This window comes from Leucopleurus acutus (genome assembly GCF_964270905.1).
Source record: "Leucopleurus acutus genome assembly, chromosome: 4".
NCBI classification, from domain to species: Eukaryota; Metazoa; Chordata; class Mammalia; order Artiodactyla; family Delphinidae; genus Leucopleurus; species Leucopleurus acutus.
In genome coordinates, this window is record NC_139146.1 from 67,922,832 (window position 1) to 67,938,339 (window position 15,508).

General features: G+C 35.7%; 1 protein-coding gene and 1 pseudogene across 2 annotated transcripts in view; one reads left to right on the top strand and one right to left on the bottom strand.

Moving 5' to 3' along the window:
- Positions 1 to 15,508, bottom strand: part of KCTD8 (potassium channel tetramerization domain containing 8) — a gene marked incomplete at both ends in the record, with an annotated part of 248,532 nt that overhangs the window by 103,424 nt on the left and 129,600 nt on the right. The gene's annotated exons all lie outside the window — the stretch shown is intronic.
- On the top strand, positions 5,335 to 6,660 carry LOC309961371 (dnaJ homolog subfamily A member 1-like; annotated as a pseudogene). Its single transcript has one exon. The product of its transcript is annotated as a dnaJ homolog subfamily A member 1-like (transcript).

The window sequence follows — 15,508 nt, forward strand, 5'->3', positions numbered from 1 at the left end:
TGCATCAGTGGCATCAAATGTGGGGTGAGCACCATTTGGTGCATGTGAGTTAAAAAGCATTTAAGTGAGCACACCAACAGACAGAGATATATCTCTAGAGTTACAGCAGGTCATAATAAACATGATGGCCATGTGGTCATGTGGCCCCTGGGCTACAAATATCCTGAAGCAGGTCAGTCATTTGGCCTTGGTAGGGTACCTATAATCTTAAATGAAATTGGTCTCTAATTTGGTACTTTGTTTAATTTGAAGCAACAGTATTTCCTAGCTCACAATAAACTCCTCAATGAAAATTTTCTCCTCCTTGTTAATCCTTAGCAATGAGTTGGTTTGTCATTTATTTGTTCCATCTGTAAGTCAGATTCTGTCTAGAAGAATGACATATATCATTGATTAATCCATTTAATACAAAATTGTTATTGTTTATAGTTTACCAGGCACTGGTTTAGGTAATGAAGATATGCTAGGAGATGTAGATAAATAAATACCTATGAGACAAAGAGGGATAGACACAGGATCCTTTGGAACAGATATCTAATTTCTGACCTGAAAAGTGTATCAGTTGTTTGCCTGGCAGAGATGTGAGGAAAGAAATTCCAATACAAAAACAACACCTGCAAAAGCCTGCAAGGAAACCTGCCAAAGTTAGGGAAATAAAGGTAGCTTCTCCTTCACGAAACAGAACGAACAACGAAGGAGTCATGATAGATAGATAGGGCTGATGAAATAAACCAATGGCGAGATAAAAATGGTCATGTAAAATATGGTAAGCATTTTGGCCTAAATCAAACTGGGTTGTAGAAGAGAGAAAAATTTATAAATTCAAGAGAGCAGAAGATTAAATGGATAGGATCTAGTGTTTGATTGGATATAGTCAGTCGTGAAGATGGAGAATTAGTGATGTCATCCCAAGGTCTAGCTTGGGCACCCGGTGGGATGGAGTTCTCATTCATAATAAAGAAAGGCAAACTAGACAACAGTACCGGTTGCTTTGGGTTGGTGAGGTAAAGCACAGAGATTGTACATTCTATTTTGGAAATATGTGTCTCAGATGATGTGAGACATACAAGTAGATGCAGCTGGTGGTAGTTAAGATATATTAGGCTGAAGTTCCAGAAGATATCTGGGTTGTTAATTCAGATTTGTAACCAGCAGAATATAGCTGAGATATGAAGCAGTCTGAGAAAGAATGGACAGAAAAGTAGTAAGAAAAAATGCAATGTCGTGGAAGTCAAGTAATAGGTTTTGTTTTCTTAATTACATAAGTTATATGTTCCTTATAATCTGATCCAAGCAGTGAAGTGTGCATTAAGTAAGAAGTAAGTCCCATTTCCTTCACCAATGCAATCTCAATCCTCAGAAGCCTTTGGTGTGCATTACACCAGATGTTCATTACACCAGACATTCACCAGACATTCATATATATATTAGATTGTGCATATATTTCACTATCAGTTCATAGAGATATATGCTATTCTTTTTAATGACATCATATTCCATTGTATGAATATATCATGAGTAAATCATTTAAATTTTATATTTAAATGCTTATAATAGAAATAATTCAAGGACACTATGAAAAAAGTAATAAAAAATAAAACTAAAAACTTAAAATCTTCCTTCTCTACAACAGAATCGACCCCTGTTAGTTTTTTAGGCTATCTGGAGGTTGTTGCCAAGTATTACATTTAAAATTGTATTTTATAATCCACCAACTTTAGATTTCTATTACTCCTCACCTATAAAAGATGAAACATTTAGGAAATTTTTGCAACCTCTCATTTCTCTTCCCCTCTACATCTAAATCTTTGTTAGTTAATAATTTTAATTTCTTCTAGGGTTTGCATTTTTTATTTATTTATGTAACAGATTGTAATCTATTTTTCTTGAGTTACTTATCATTTTTAATATCATTTATTTTCCCTTAAATTACAAAAAGAGAAAATTAGCTACTTAGCTTTTCTTCCATTCTCAAAAAATTTTGGCATAAATTATTTTAGGTTCCTACCTTTTGCATTCTCTTCTATAAATATAAATTCTAAAAGTAATTTTCTTTATTTCTATAGCTTAATACTAAAAATGTTTAACCACTGTACAGAATTTAATATATGATTATGTAAACTTTATATACCATAGACTTAAAATGTGGGATCGAACTCATAGTGATGTAAGATTATGTTATTTTAACTATTGTTTGTAGCTGCCTTTCCAACTTCTTTATAAGTATTTTTGTATTCCATATTGCTCTCCCTGCCCCCATTTTCGGTGGAGGTTTTTCTTTTTATTTCCCGGAATACTTCCTCCAGTGATTTTGTCTTTCACAAAGTAAATATGTATAGTGAAATTTCTGAGTCATTCTACTCCTGCAAAAGTGTGTATTTTAACTTCACATTTGATCAATAATATATTCAGATACAGAACTCTAGGTTCACAACATTCTCCCACAGACTTGGAAAGCCATTGTTCTAGGTTCTGATGTTTCTCATGAGAAGTCTGATGTCTTTCTGAGTGCCAATTCTTTGAAATCAACATATATTAACATAATTGCTTTGTTTCATTTCTTTTTGGATAAGTTTAGGATTTTCTCTTTAACCCTGATATTCTAAAGTTTTGCTCTTTTGGTTCTTTTCATTCATCTCGCTTAGTAATTAAAAACTTGTTTTTACCCATGTATTCAGAACGTCAGATAAGGCAAATCAGTGTCTCTCTATTCTCCCTCTAAAATTCCTTTTAGACATGCACTGGGCTTTTCTGATTTACTTTTCTTAATTATCCTCATAATTTTCATCTGTTTCTTTTTTGTCTAAATTCTGTCAGATTTCCTGATTTTTTTTCCTGGATGATTTGTTGCTCTTTTTTAAGATAATTTCTTCCACCAGTACACCTTAACTATGTTCATTTTTACCACTCAGACTTTGTCTTTTTTTTATTTCCACAGTCATTTTTATAATTTATAAATAATCATTCCAATAGTTTAATTTACACCTAAATCTTAATAAGGACAATTACATTTAACTTTAAGTTTTCTTTCATTCTCTGAATTATCTCTAATCCTCCAGAGCTGATTTTTCTTTTAGTTTATCTTGGTTCTTCTCTTCTCTTCGGTGATGTTAATTTTTTTTCAGATGTCACATGTTCATTCATAAGTATAAGTGAAATACTATCTTAGCTAGTATAATGGCTTAAATCTTTTTCTCACCAGTTATATATGTCTCTTCTAGGTGATAGCTCTCTTCAACTGGAAGATCAACTGCAATTGTCAGTATAAATATTTGGGCATGTCAACAGGTAATCTTCCTATAGGCTGCACAGATAAGAAACAGGACGTCAGACATCTACACTGCCAGAGGAAGGAGTAAGCAATTTGGCAGTGGAGACAGTCATTTTACTACTTGATGAAACTATATTTCTTTTCATTTCTCTCCTTGGTCTTTTGTGGATCTAGAGCAGAGGTTGACACAAGTAACACGATTTTAATGGAACTCAGCCATGCTCATTGGTTTAGGTACTATTTATGGTTGCTTTCATGCCAAGACAGAACTGAGCAGTTGCAATAGATTATACGGCCTGAAAGACTTGACTTACTATCAAGTCTTTTGTTAAGAAAAGTTTGGCAACTCCTTGTCTAGGGTATCCTTAAGCTCCATGATACTTCTTTCTCATCCTCAATGCACACTAGTAACTGTGCTCAGGTAGACCACTTTCTGTGTTTAAGAAAGAAATTCTAGTACTTATCTTTTTGTTAAAAATACCAGTTGTTAGATACTTAGTTTACAATAGGAAGGGGGAAGAAAGTCATCTGTCTCAGGTATTCTAAAGGTGTTTACTTAATAAATTATCTGGTTGATTCCCAGTGGTCTTTGAATTTGTTGACTCTGAACCTGGAGCATCTCTGGACTTCCTTGGGAAGTCTTTGCTTATCCCTGATATCTACAGGATATTCTACATTTATCTTATGCTATCTTCTTTCTATATCCCAACTTTATGAAATTTCTGATTCATTACTGACATAAATTATTTCTTGTTATTATTGTAACTGTATTTAACTTCTGTTTTTGTGAAATTTCTGACTGATTTATAAAAGCTTTTGAAATAAGTGAGCTAGATTCTGGTGCTTAAGCTGTCATCTGGTACATGAAACTCCAAAGAAGAAAGTTTTACAAGAAGTAATAATCAATATTGCTAAATACTGCTGAGAATTCAAGTGAAATGTGGGGGAAAAGTGGCTCTAGACATAGAAACAAGGAGGTCATTGGTTACCTTGTAGATAGTAGGTTAAGTAGAATAGTGGGGGAAGAGGGCAGAGAGCAGTAGCTTGGGGAATGATTGAGATTTGAAGAAGTAGATACACATACAACTTCCTGGTGTTTGATTGTAAGGGAGAGGAGAGATATAGGTCAGTGTGTGACCAGGAAAGTATGATTAAATTGTGGACTCATGTTTGCTTCTTTATGGTTATGGTTTATGTTTATGGCTGCCTTTCCTTTTTAAGATTAAAGTGAATACATCATCTTTAAAATCCAGTGGAAAAAAAGTTTGAAACAGAAAAACATTTTATTTGAAGAAAGAAAAAGGAAAGGAGGGGGTTTAATTTATGAAATGTGTCCTTGAACAGGCAGAAAAGAGTAGAATCCTGGGTAGAGATGGAAGAATTCACTTTAGATAAGATGGTAGACAGAAGGAGAGAAGGGAAGAGCAGTGTGGATACAGTCTAGAAATCGATAGCAGTAAGTCACAAAGGTTTTCATCCTTTACTTTTAGTTTCTATGTGAGGAAACAGCTGGGAATGTGTGTTATGTGTTAGCTAGCCCTGGAAATTCAGAGAGGGTTGGAATAGCTGCCATAGATAATGAAGAGAGAAGAACTCAAAGAACACTGAACTATCGAGGAAGCATTAAGGATCCAACTGAGGGTGGGCACCACTCTTTTAGTACAAGCTTCAGTTTGTAATTTTCTGTAACAGCTTTCAGCATTCTGAATAAGGGTGCAGAAGAAGCACACAGCTAGATTTATCCAGAGTCAGGGTTTTACCCAGTAAAGAACCAAGAGATTTGCAAAACACTAACTGAAATTTGACCGCGATGCTTAAGATGAATAGGAAGGAAGTAAAAATAGGAGGTGACTGATGTGGAGAAAACGTAGAGGGTTTAGGGACTGCATACTTTTGTGGTTAAAAATGCATGACAGTGTAAAAACATGAGTGAGAGAGTTGCAGGGAAAGATGCTGTGACTACAGAGTCAATTTTTAAATTTAAAATAATAGCGGCTACAAAAGACGACGGCTGCGGCGCTCCAGGCGGAACTTTCCAGAACGCTCGGTGAAAAAGCGGAGGAGCGGCGGCTGCCCGAGCTGCGCACGGCAACGCGCTCCTTCCCGCTCCCCCACACCAGCATCGTCCCTCTCACCGGCTGTAGGAAATGGTGAAAGAAACCACTTATAATGATGTTTTGGGGGTCAAACCCAATGCCACCCAAGAAGAATTGAAAAAGGCTTACAGGAAACTGGCCTTGAAGTACCACCCTGATAATCCAAATGAAGGAGAGAAGTTTAAACAGATTTCTCAAGCTTACGAAGTGCTCTCTGATGCAAAGAAAAGGGAATTATATGACAAAGGAGGAGAGCAGGCAATTAAAGAAGGTGGAGCAGGTGGCGGTTTGGGCTCCCCCGTGGACATCTTCGATATGTGTTTTGGAGGAGGAGGCAGGATGCAGAGAGAAAGGAGAGCCAAAAATGTTGTGCATCAACTCACAGTAACCTTAGAAGATTTATATAATGGTGCAACAAGAAAACTAGCTCTGCAAAAGAATGTGATTTGTGACAAATGTGAAGGCCGAGGTGGTAAGAAAGGAGCAGTAGAGTGCTGTCCCAATTGCCGAGGTACTGAAATGCAAATAAGAATTCATCAGATAGGACCTGGAATGGTTCAGCAAATTCAGTCTGTCTGCATAGAGTGCCAGGACCATGGGGAGCGGATCAGTCCTAAAGATAGATGTAAAAGCTGCAATGGAAGGAAGATAGTTGGAGGGAAGAAAATTCTAGAAGTTCATATTGACAAAGGCATGAAAGGTGGCCAGAAGATAACATTCCATGGTGAAGTAGACCAAGAACCAGGACTGGAGCCAGGAGATATTATCATCGTTTTAGATCAGAAGGACCATGCTGTTTTTACTCGACAAGGAGAAGACATTTTCATGTGTCTGGACATACAGCTGGTTGAGGCATTGTGTGGCTTCCAAAAGCCAATATCTACTCTTGACAACCGAACCATAGTCATCACTTCTCATCCAGGTCAGACTGTCAAGCATGGAGATATCAAGTGTGTGCTAAATGAAGGCATGCCAATTTATCATAGACCAATGAAAAGGGTCGCCTAATCATTGAATTTAAGGTAAACTTTCCTGAGAATGGCTTTCTCCCCCCGGATAAACTCTCTTTGCTGGAAAAACTCCTACCTGAGAGGAAGGAAGTAGAAGAGACTGATGAAATGGACCAGGTAGAACTAGTGGACTTCGATCCAAACCAGGAGAGACGGCGCCATTAAAATGGAGAAGCATATGGGGATGATGAACATCATCCTCGGGGTGGTGTTCAGTGTCAGACCTCCTAATGGGGCCAGTGAATAACACTCACTGCTGGCATTTTATTTGCAGTAGTGATTGAGTGAAAGACTAGAATCATAATATGCTCACTACTTGCTATTGTTTGTTTTAATATTCAACTATAGTAGTGTTTTAAAAGTTAAATGAAGAATAAACTCAAATATAAAAGCTCTGACTTTGCCCTGTATGTATGATGACTTCAGTGTGCAAGATAAGTTTAATACTTGTAAAAACTACTTTAAAAAATTTCCCCTAGCATTTGTTAGGCCATACTTTGTAACTGATTTCAGCTATGTACATGGAATAGCTTAGACTGAAATGCCAGGTATATGTATTGGCTTCAGTGTATGACCCTTAATTGCTAAGCTATGAAGTTAAAATTGTATTTAACTGGCAGTCAGACAAAGAATTTGTAGAAAAGTGTTGGTCTGTATAGTGGTATTAAGTGGGATTCATTGTGATGCCTCTGCATTTATTCTATTGCCTCAACTGTTACTTGAAGATGGCATGCTATATAATTTAGCCTGTGGTATCAGTGATAGAAATGATACCTTTCTAAAGAAGGGGTTTATCACATAACGTGCTGCTTCTTGAGGGCTTGCACTTGTAGGATTGCATTCCCTTCTGCTGTGCCATCTTTTTTTAAATATATCTAGCTATTGGTCCTGGTTACTTTTTTTTTTCTTCCTTCTCTTTGGACCACAGTAAGCCTTAGAGTAGTCACTTCTGGAGCAGGGTAACTTAGAGGTTAGAGTAATGAGAAGTAATTTGCATGTATGAGTTAGGAAGGTGTTTTGCAGGTATGTTACAGGCTTACTTTAAACCATTTAACTTATGCTCCAAAGTAAATGTAATTTAATGTTGGTAGAATAGCAAATTATGAATAGCTTTAATTGTATGTTTAAAGTCATATGTTCACAAGCTTAAATCTGGATATCAGAATTTAAGCAATTCTTGAAATGTATGAATGTCTCCTTAATATACTGATTCAAAAGCAAAAAATAAAATAAAATAAAATAATAGAGATAATGCACTCCTGTGCCATGATCTTCTTATAGATAAATTTCTAGTTAAATTCTCACTTCAAATTGAAGACCTATTATTTAATTCCTCTCAGAGATGAGAAAATCAAGTATAAGAACAGTAACTTGCAAAGGTTTACACAATGCCAAAAACTGATGGACCTGAAATTTGAAAAGTATAGCTGTTTGTAAAATCAATCCTATATTCTTCACATTCTCCCTGTGTCTCAATGATATTTCCAATGAGAAGTGGACCAGTAGAGAATGACACTCCTATGCCCTGTTCCCAAAGAGCATCAAGTCCTGCAGCAAGTTACTCTTATCCGCTCCTATATTTTATGTCTATCCTTTCATATACAATTTCACATAAAGAAAATGATCCTTTTGTGAAAATGTTTGGGCACTCCAGATCTGGAGGGAATTTTTTATTTGCAACTAGGTTTTTTTAAAAGGCACTTAGAAAAGGATATTTCAGAATTTTCTTCAGTAGAAATCCACTTTAGATTCTGGTATTGCCTTAAATTATAAGAATACATGTTATGATTCAGATATATAGCTATGCCTAGTCACTGGTACCTTTTCCCTGTAAATATTATGAAATAAGACTTCATACATTTTGGTGGTGTAGAGAGAATCACTGAAAAATAGACCTCACCCAATAAAGTATTTTTATTTTGGAAGCATAATTACAGCCTTAGAAAACTCTGCTAGAATTCATTTTCAGGAAAAGTTTTGCAATTGAAAGACTGGATGCACAACAGTAAAGCAGCAGTTGTGTGTGAGAAAATGGAGCCAAGGTTATTGAATCTATAATAAATCCCTATGCAATGGTGACTGGAAGAATGGAAGAGAGAGAAATGAAACAAAATCCATTATTCCTGATTCTAAGAAAAGCCCATCAATACCTCCTCTTTTCTAATGTACCTTGTTTAAGACATTTTAAGAAGGCAAGCAAAAGGACAAGATTAGAGTGACAGGAGAAGCCTGATAGTGGAAGCAGGGGCCTCACAAAATGGCATTTCCAGATGGATCTGCACACGCTGTTCTTCATGCCTAGAATCTGCTCCTTGCAATGCCCATGCTCCATTTCTTCCATTTGTGTTCCAAAAGTGCCATGTGCTCACAGCAGCCTTCATCAACCTCCCTGGGTAAACACTTCCTACCCCGTTTTGCCTATCACTTCACTCTGTACCGATTTCCTTCAAAGTATTTATCATAATACCTGTTTTACTTGTACTTTTTATTCTCACTTTCTATCCTCTCTTTAACCCCTATTTTTTACTGTATGAGCAATTAGATCAGGATCAAGGCTGTTTTATGCACAATTTCCCACCATGAACCTTGTATACAGTATGTACTTGATTATCTTTTGCTGATTTAATTAATTAATCTGCCATCCTCATCTTTATGACAACAGTCTTCCAAAGGCTTACTGTAAGATTCACTGCGTCACTCAGGTTTGTATTTGAGTGCAGGCAACAGAGACTTTACAGTGGCTTGTCCAAAGGATATAGCTGTTTCACTTTATTTTTTCACATAACAAAGTGCTCAGAGGTAAGTAGTAGTTCAGGAAAGGTGTGACAACTCCATATTACCATTGTCCTAAAATCCTTTGATTTTTCTGTTTTCCCAGCCTTAGCATCCTGCAAGAGAGATTGGAAAATGTGTTTTTTGCTTGTTGGGAATATTGTAAAAAATATCAGTGTTCTGTTCATAAGAAATAAGTCTGAGAGAAGAATTAATAGTCCCTTTATACACACTAGAATGCCTCCTGGTTGATATATAACAACAAAAAATCATCATCACATGATCTATATCACCCCAGCAGGCATAATCAGCTATAGAGACTGTTCTATACAAGAAACAAAATCTTTATCAGAGAAGGTCTAGAGAATACTGAGTTAAAATGAAGAGAGGTAGATAAATGAGATAACAATGGAATGGAAGGATAAGACAGCCTGATGTATACATATTCACTTTAGGGATGGCTTGTCCAATGAGATAGGAATATTCAAAGTTTGTTGAAAAAGGCACCTTCTTCTCTAGACCATATTCGAATTGACACAGTCAAATCAATTCTGGGACCCTCTCTTTTCTATACTTCATTTTCTGACTAAATCCTTTCTTAAGGGCATATTCTTTCTTTTGATATTTTACTATATGAAATTAAATTAAATTTAGTCTTATAATTCAAGAAGTTGGTATTTCTCTTTAGGGCAACTTTGTATATCTCTGAGCTGATCTACTATGTGTTGACTTCAAAGTTTAACTCTCAGAAAACAATTTCATTCTCATTTTTTCCCAAGTGCTCCTGAGACATTTCAGCATAGTCATAAAATATTGACAACGGATATATGTAGTAGACAATACCTAGTGTGCAATCTTAAAATTGAGTAATAAATATTCATCATAAAATACCTTTCAAAGTTTGCTTAATTAACTATTCCTTCAATTGCCCCTTAGGCTGGATAATTGTCCCCAATAGTATGTTAGGAATAAAGATTCTTCTGCTAATGTTCAATATTGATACTGGTTTCCCCTTGGAGACTTTTGGTAGATATATTATTTTCTTAACCTAAGAATTGTTAACATTTCTGAATGTGTGATTGCTTAACAGTTTACCAATTTATTCTCTTTTTAAGTGTAAGGGTTTGGAATCTGAATGGTCCAATTTGAGGCTGGCTTTACAATACTAACTGTGATTTTAGGCAACTCACTTGACATCCCTAAACTTGATTTTCTCCATCCAGTGATACATCTGCCAAGCTATCATACAAAATTGTTTAAAAAATCAGATTACATAGGCATGAGAAAAAAGTAGGATGGAAGGAACAATCTTGGTTAAGGCAAGAATTTCTAAGTGTTGCTTAACTAAATTTCTATAATTCTGGAAGAAAGAACTTTAAATACAATTGTCTGTCTGAATATAGCCAATGCAGATCTCTAGCCACAATTGCCTCTTTGGAGGGTTGCAAAGAGTTTGGATATATAAGCTGAGATACCTCAGATGTGTGTATGTAAGGCCCCTGAAAATACAGAAGGAATTCAAGGTAAAGAGAATAGTTCAAAAACTGTAGGAGGGAGGGTGTGAGGGCAAGCTCTCCTAGCACGGCCATCTTCTAGAATAGAACTCTGAGGCGTCTAACAATTATAAATTGAAACCTGGCATTCTAGTTTTTATGAAAATATATTAGTCAAGGTACAAAGGTAAAACCTGTTTTATTTAATAATTTACTAATTCGATATACAATTTAAAATATTCATACATATAGTATATATTCTTGTCCCATACCTGCAAATGTTATTAGCAGCTGGCTTAAATCTTAATCTCTCCCTATACTTAAGAAATATTTATAAATAGCCCTACAGAAGGAGGTGTATCTTCATCTCCTTAATTCATGCAGTATATAATCAATCCAGTGTTACACGGCACGAGACATCCAAAACAGGGCAGAAAGAAACTTGTAGAGATAAGATATACGTTTCTTCTGCTTCAAACACTGGTGAGGTGGGAAAAATCTAGACTCAATGCATAACTTCTCAAAATAGAATCTCTAAATATACAGGAAAAACAAATGTGAACAAGGCAACCACTGTGCAAATGACCAGGCAGGAGATGTGCTCTAAAGTATTCAGTTTGAAATGCATATCCCTTGTATGCCATTACTTCCTCTGCTATGTTCACAACTTTATATTGTTCTGGGGTTTTGTGTGTTCGATTCATTGAGTAAATTGGGCATATTCTATGTGTGATGAGCCTTTTGTATATTTTTAACATTCGACACTTCATATTTTGGGTCATTTTTACCCTCAGGAACAACAGCATAGCACCAATCACACTACGATTAAACATGATTTTGTATGTGTGTGTGTGCGCACGTGTGTGTGTGTGTGTGTGTGTTTCAGTAGCTGTCTATCACCTAGATTAATTTTTTCTAAAAAAACAGGATTCTATTTTGTGCGATATGTTTTTAACCTCTATGGGTTTAGAATTACGATTAAACCAGTCTGATTTGATGAAAGTGATTACTTAAATCCCTCAGAATATAAAAACCTCAAGCCTATTCCCATACATTTTACTTACAGGGTTTGGGACCTGAATTACCGAGATAATTGCCTTCACTCTTCACTGTATTTGTCTAAACAATTTAAAACTTAAGCACCATTTTATTTTTCACATTTTAGCTAATCTTATTTTTTTTTGGTATAAAACAGGTTGTGTCTTTCTTCCTCAGCTTTATGCCCTATTTGTTTGTCTAGTTACTTTTCTCCCTATTTGTTATTTACTACGGATGGCCATGGATGATACTCCTGTCTTTCTAATATCTGAACATTTTAAAGCAAGCTGTTTTCCAGAAAGATTCCCATGCATGAGTAACAAGTATTCTGACAGTGAAATTAAACACCTCATATTGTTCATCCCTTTATTCTTCCAAATGAGAAAACTAACCTTGAACTAACTAACCTAAGAAAACTAGCCTAAGAAGTCATTACTTCATCTACTCATCAGCTGTTTCTGACATGCTCCAGTTGGCTCTCAGTTTGTAAATAAAATTACACAAGAATGAAAATGAAGACTGTTTCAGAGCATTTTCAAGGAAGATTTGTTCCTTTAATGGGCTCTTTGCTGAAAGATATGGTTTTAATTTGTGAGAAAATAAAAGTGCAGTTCAAACAAGTGAAGCATACAAAGTCAGGGGTCAAAAGACTTTCTTATTTTTTATAGGAAGAAGTTCAACCTCCATATGAAGTGAAATCACAAGCACAACTTTTGCTGTGATTTCTCTCTTAACAGTTTGGGCAATTCATCAAAAAACAATTTAAAATTTAGTCTGGCTTATATCAGTTTTTCATACATATTAGTTTCAGAATCCAATATTTTTTCCAAGTAAAGTATTAAGCACATTAAATTCAGCCTCACCATTTCTATTTTCTCGTAATTATAGGTCTCTGTTTTACTTTTTCTGGAAATAAAGTATTTCCTAATTAATACACCAGGTTGATAAAGAATGTTTGCATAATGTGCTCCACAGTAGCTCTGGTTGCAAGAGATTTTACAAATATTTGAGCTGACAGCAAACCCTAAGGATACAGTAAAATAATCAAGGCTCAGAAAGAACAGAAGAGCCTGAGATAAAGTTACTTATTATTATCATTAATATTATAATTAGTATTATTTTATTTAAATACTTACAGAGGTAGGAATTAAGAAAACACAGTCTCTGGAGACAGACTTTCTGTACTCACATGCCAGCTTCACCACTACCTAGCTGTTTAGCTGTGCAATCCTGGGCAGTTACTCAGCATATCTATGCCTTGATAGCCTCATGTGTTGAATGGGGCCAGGGTTGGGGAGCGGTAAATAAAGTAGGTCGTAACTCATATAGGCACTGTGAAGATTTAATGATTCATTACAAACTGTAATCATTTCCTGAACACTTGCTTTGCTTCAGACACTATTCTAAGCAATTTATAATCCCCAAAGTTTGTAACTTTAAGTTTTAAAATATTAATTTTGAAAGCTCATTGGCAATTTATACACTCCTTCAGGGACATTTCTTTTATAGGAAAATAAAGTAATGCCACTATCTCATATCAACTAATAATTTAACAGTTTTACTAATATTTAACTGTCCTATGTATTGTCTTCATTTTCAAATACAAATACATAAAAAATAGATTTATTGGTTGTAGATGGCACTCTGCACAAAGTATCAACATAAAAATAAACCACATAGTTGCTAAATTTGTTGATGACAATGGCAACCATGTTGTAATTGACTTATCTTTAAAGGAGTTTTCCTAACATCTACTAAATGTCTTATTCTGACTCCAGCAAACATATTTGAATTAGAGAGAGATCTTTGCACAACTGAGAATTGCATGACCACTTTGTTAATATATACTCTGGTAAATCCAATGATATGGTCCTACTACATGATTCTTCTCTTAGCTTCTAGCAATTTTCTCATGGAAGGCATCCATAAAATATATTGATATTATTATGCATAGTAAGAACTCATTAAAAATAAATTTAGATGATTTTCCATTAACTATTCTGTGCTAGCAAAGACCATGAGAATCAAGCTGCTAAATAATCAGTGGCATCCTGAGAGTTGCTCTTAAGCTTCAACAAATAGTAGATGTGGCTGAACTCAGCTAGGGGAAATAGTTCCAGCTTTTATTCAGTCTAATCTTAACTACCCGCAAGTTACTTTGGAAAATCCATTAATCTCCACAGAGTTCTGAGATTTACTTCATTACTGACTGTCAGTAGAAACTGAGTTCGCCCATCACTCCCTGGCAGCTAAGGAGTAAAGAAAAAAGAGAACTGGGTTCTCGTCCCCATCCTATAGCCACTTAGTTGATATATTGTACAAGTCACTTATGGTCCCAGGGCTTTTGTATTTCCATCTACATATTGACACTGAAATATCTCTCTTAAAATCTTGCTAACTGTTTGGATACTGCGTAGGTACCATAAGAACCAGAGTGCTCCTTTTGGAACATTACATCAGATAAGTAAATATTACTTTAAGAACTTATGATAATTAATGGGTCTCAATAGTTTTAAGGATAAATTCTCTACTTTTTGTTTTTCAAGATAGAAAACAATTTTGCTATTTTTTCTTCTAAAATCTGTCTTATTTAAAACATGTGTAGATACCAAAAATGTCATTCACAAATTAATTGCATTTCTGGCAAAGATGAAGTTTTGTAGGTAATATTCTGAAAACTTTGAGAAAAAGTCACCTCTCCCATTTTACATGTTTCTTTCTTTTTTCTTTTTTTTTTTTTGCGGTACGCGGGCCTCTCACTGTTGTGGCCTCTTCCGTTGCGGAGCACAGGCTCCGGACGCGCAGGCTCAGCGGCCATGGCTCACGGGCCCAGCCGTTCTGCGGCATGTGGGATCTTCCCAGACCGGGGCACGAACCCATGTTCCCTGCATCGGCATACTCTCAACCACTGAACCATCAGGGAAGCCCCTCACTGCCATTTTTGAGTAGAAAAATTCACTGTTCATCTTTCATCTTCCTTGTTGATTTGGAGATAGCAATTTACAGAAGCAAACTACAGAAATATATATATATATATATATATATATATATATATATAGAGAGAGAGAGAGAGAGAGAGAGAGAGAGAGAGAGAGAGAGAAAGACTGACAGACAGAAAGACAGAGACAGAGAGGGGTGGAGAGAGAAAAGGCAACCCTACAAGAATCCATGCAAATAACTGTTTCATTCAGAGACCGATTTTTCAAAAGCCTGAAATAAGTCACAAATGATAAAGAGTTATTATACAGTTACTCCACAGAAACTAATGGATACCCTCAAGTAAAACACAGGCCAAATTTCTCTCAGATCATCATGCTTTGACAGGTATAAAGTTTAATGCAATTTGTGAAAAGAAACACTCTAAGGAGTCAGAAGACCTAAATTTCACTGACTGTTCAATTAATTTCTAGCTACACAATCTCCAGTAAGTCACATCTTCTAAATTTCAATATTCTTTTTTTGGAGTATAATTGCTTTACAATGTTGTGTTAGTTTCTGCTATACAATGAAGTGAATCAGCTATATGTACATCTATATTCCCTCCCTCTTGGACCTCCCTCCCACCCCCTCATCCTGCCCATCTAGGTCATCACAGAGCACCGAGCTGAGCTTCCTGTGCTTTATTGCATGTTTCCGCTAGCTATCTATTTTATGCATGGTAGTGTATATATGTCAATCCTAATCTCCCAATTCGTCCTACCCTCCCCTTCCCACCCTATGTCCACATGTCTGTTCTCTACATCTGCGTCTCTATTCCTGCCCTGCAAAAAGGTTGATCTGTACCATTTTTCTAGATTCCACATATATGCATTAATATGCGATATTTGT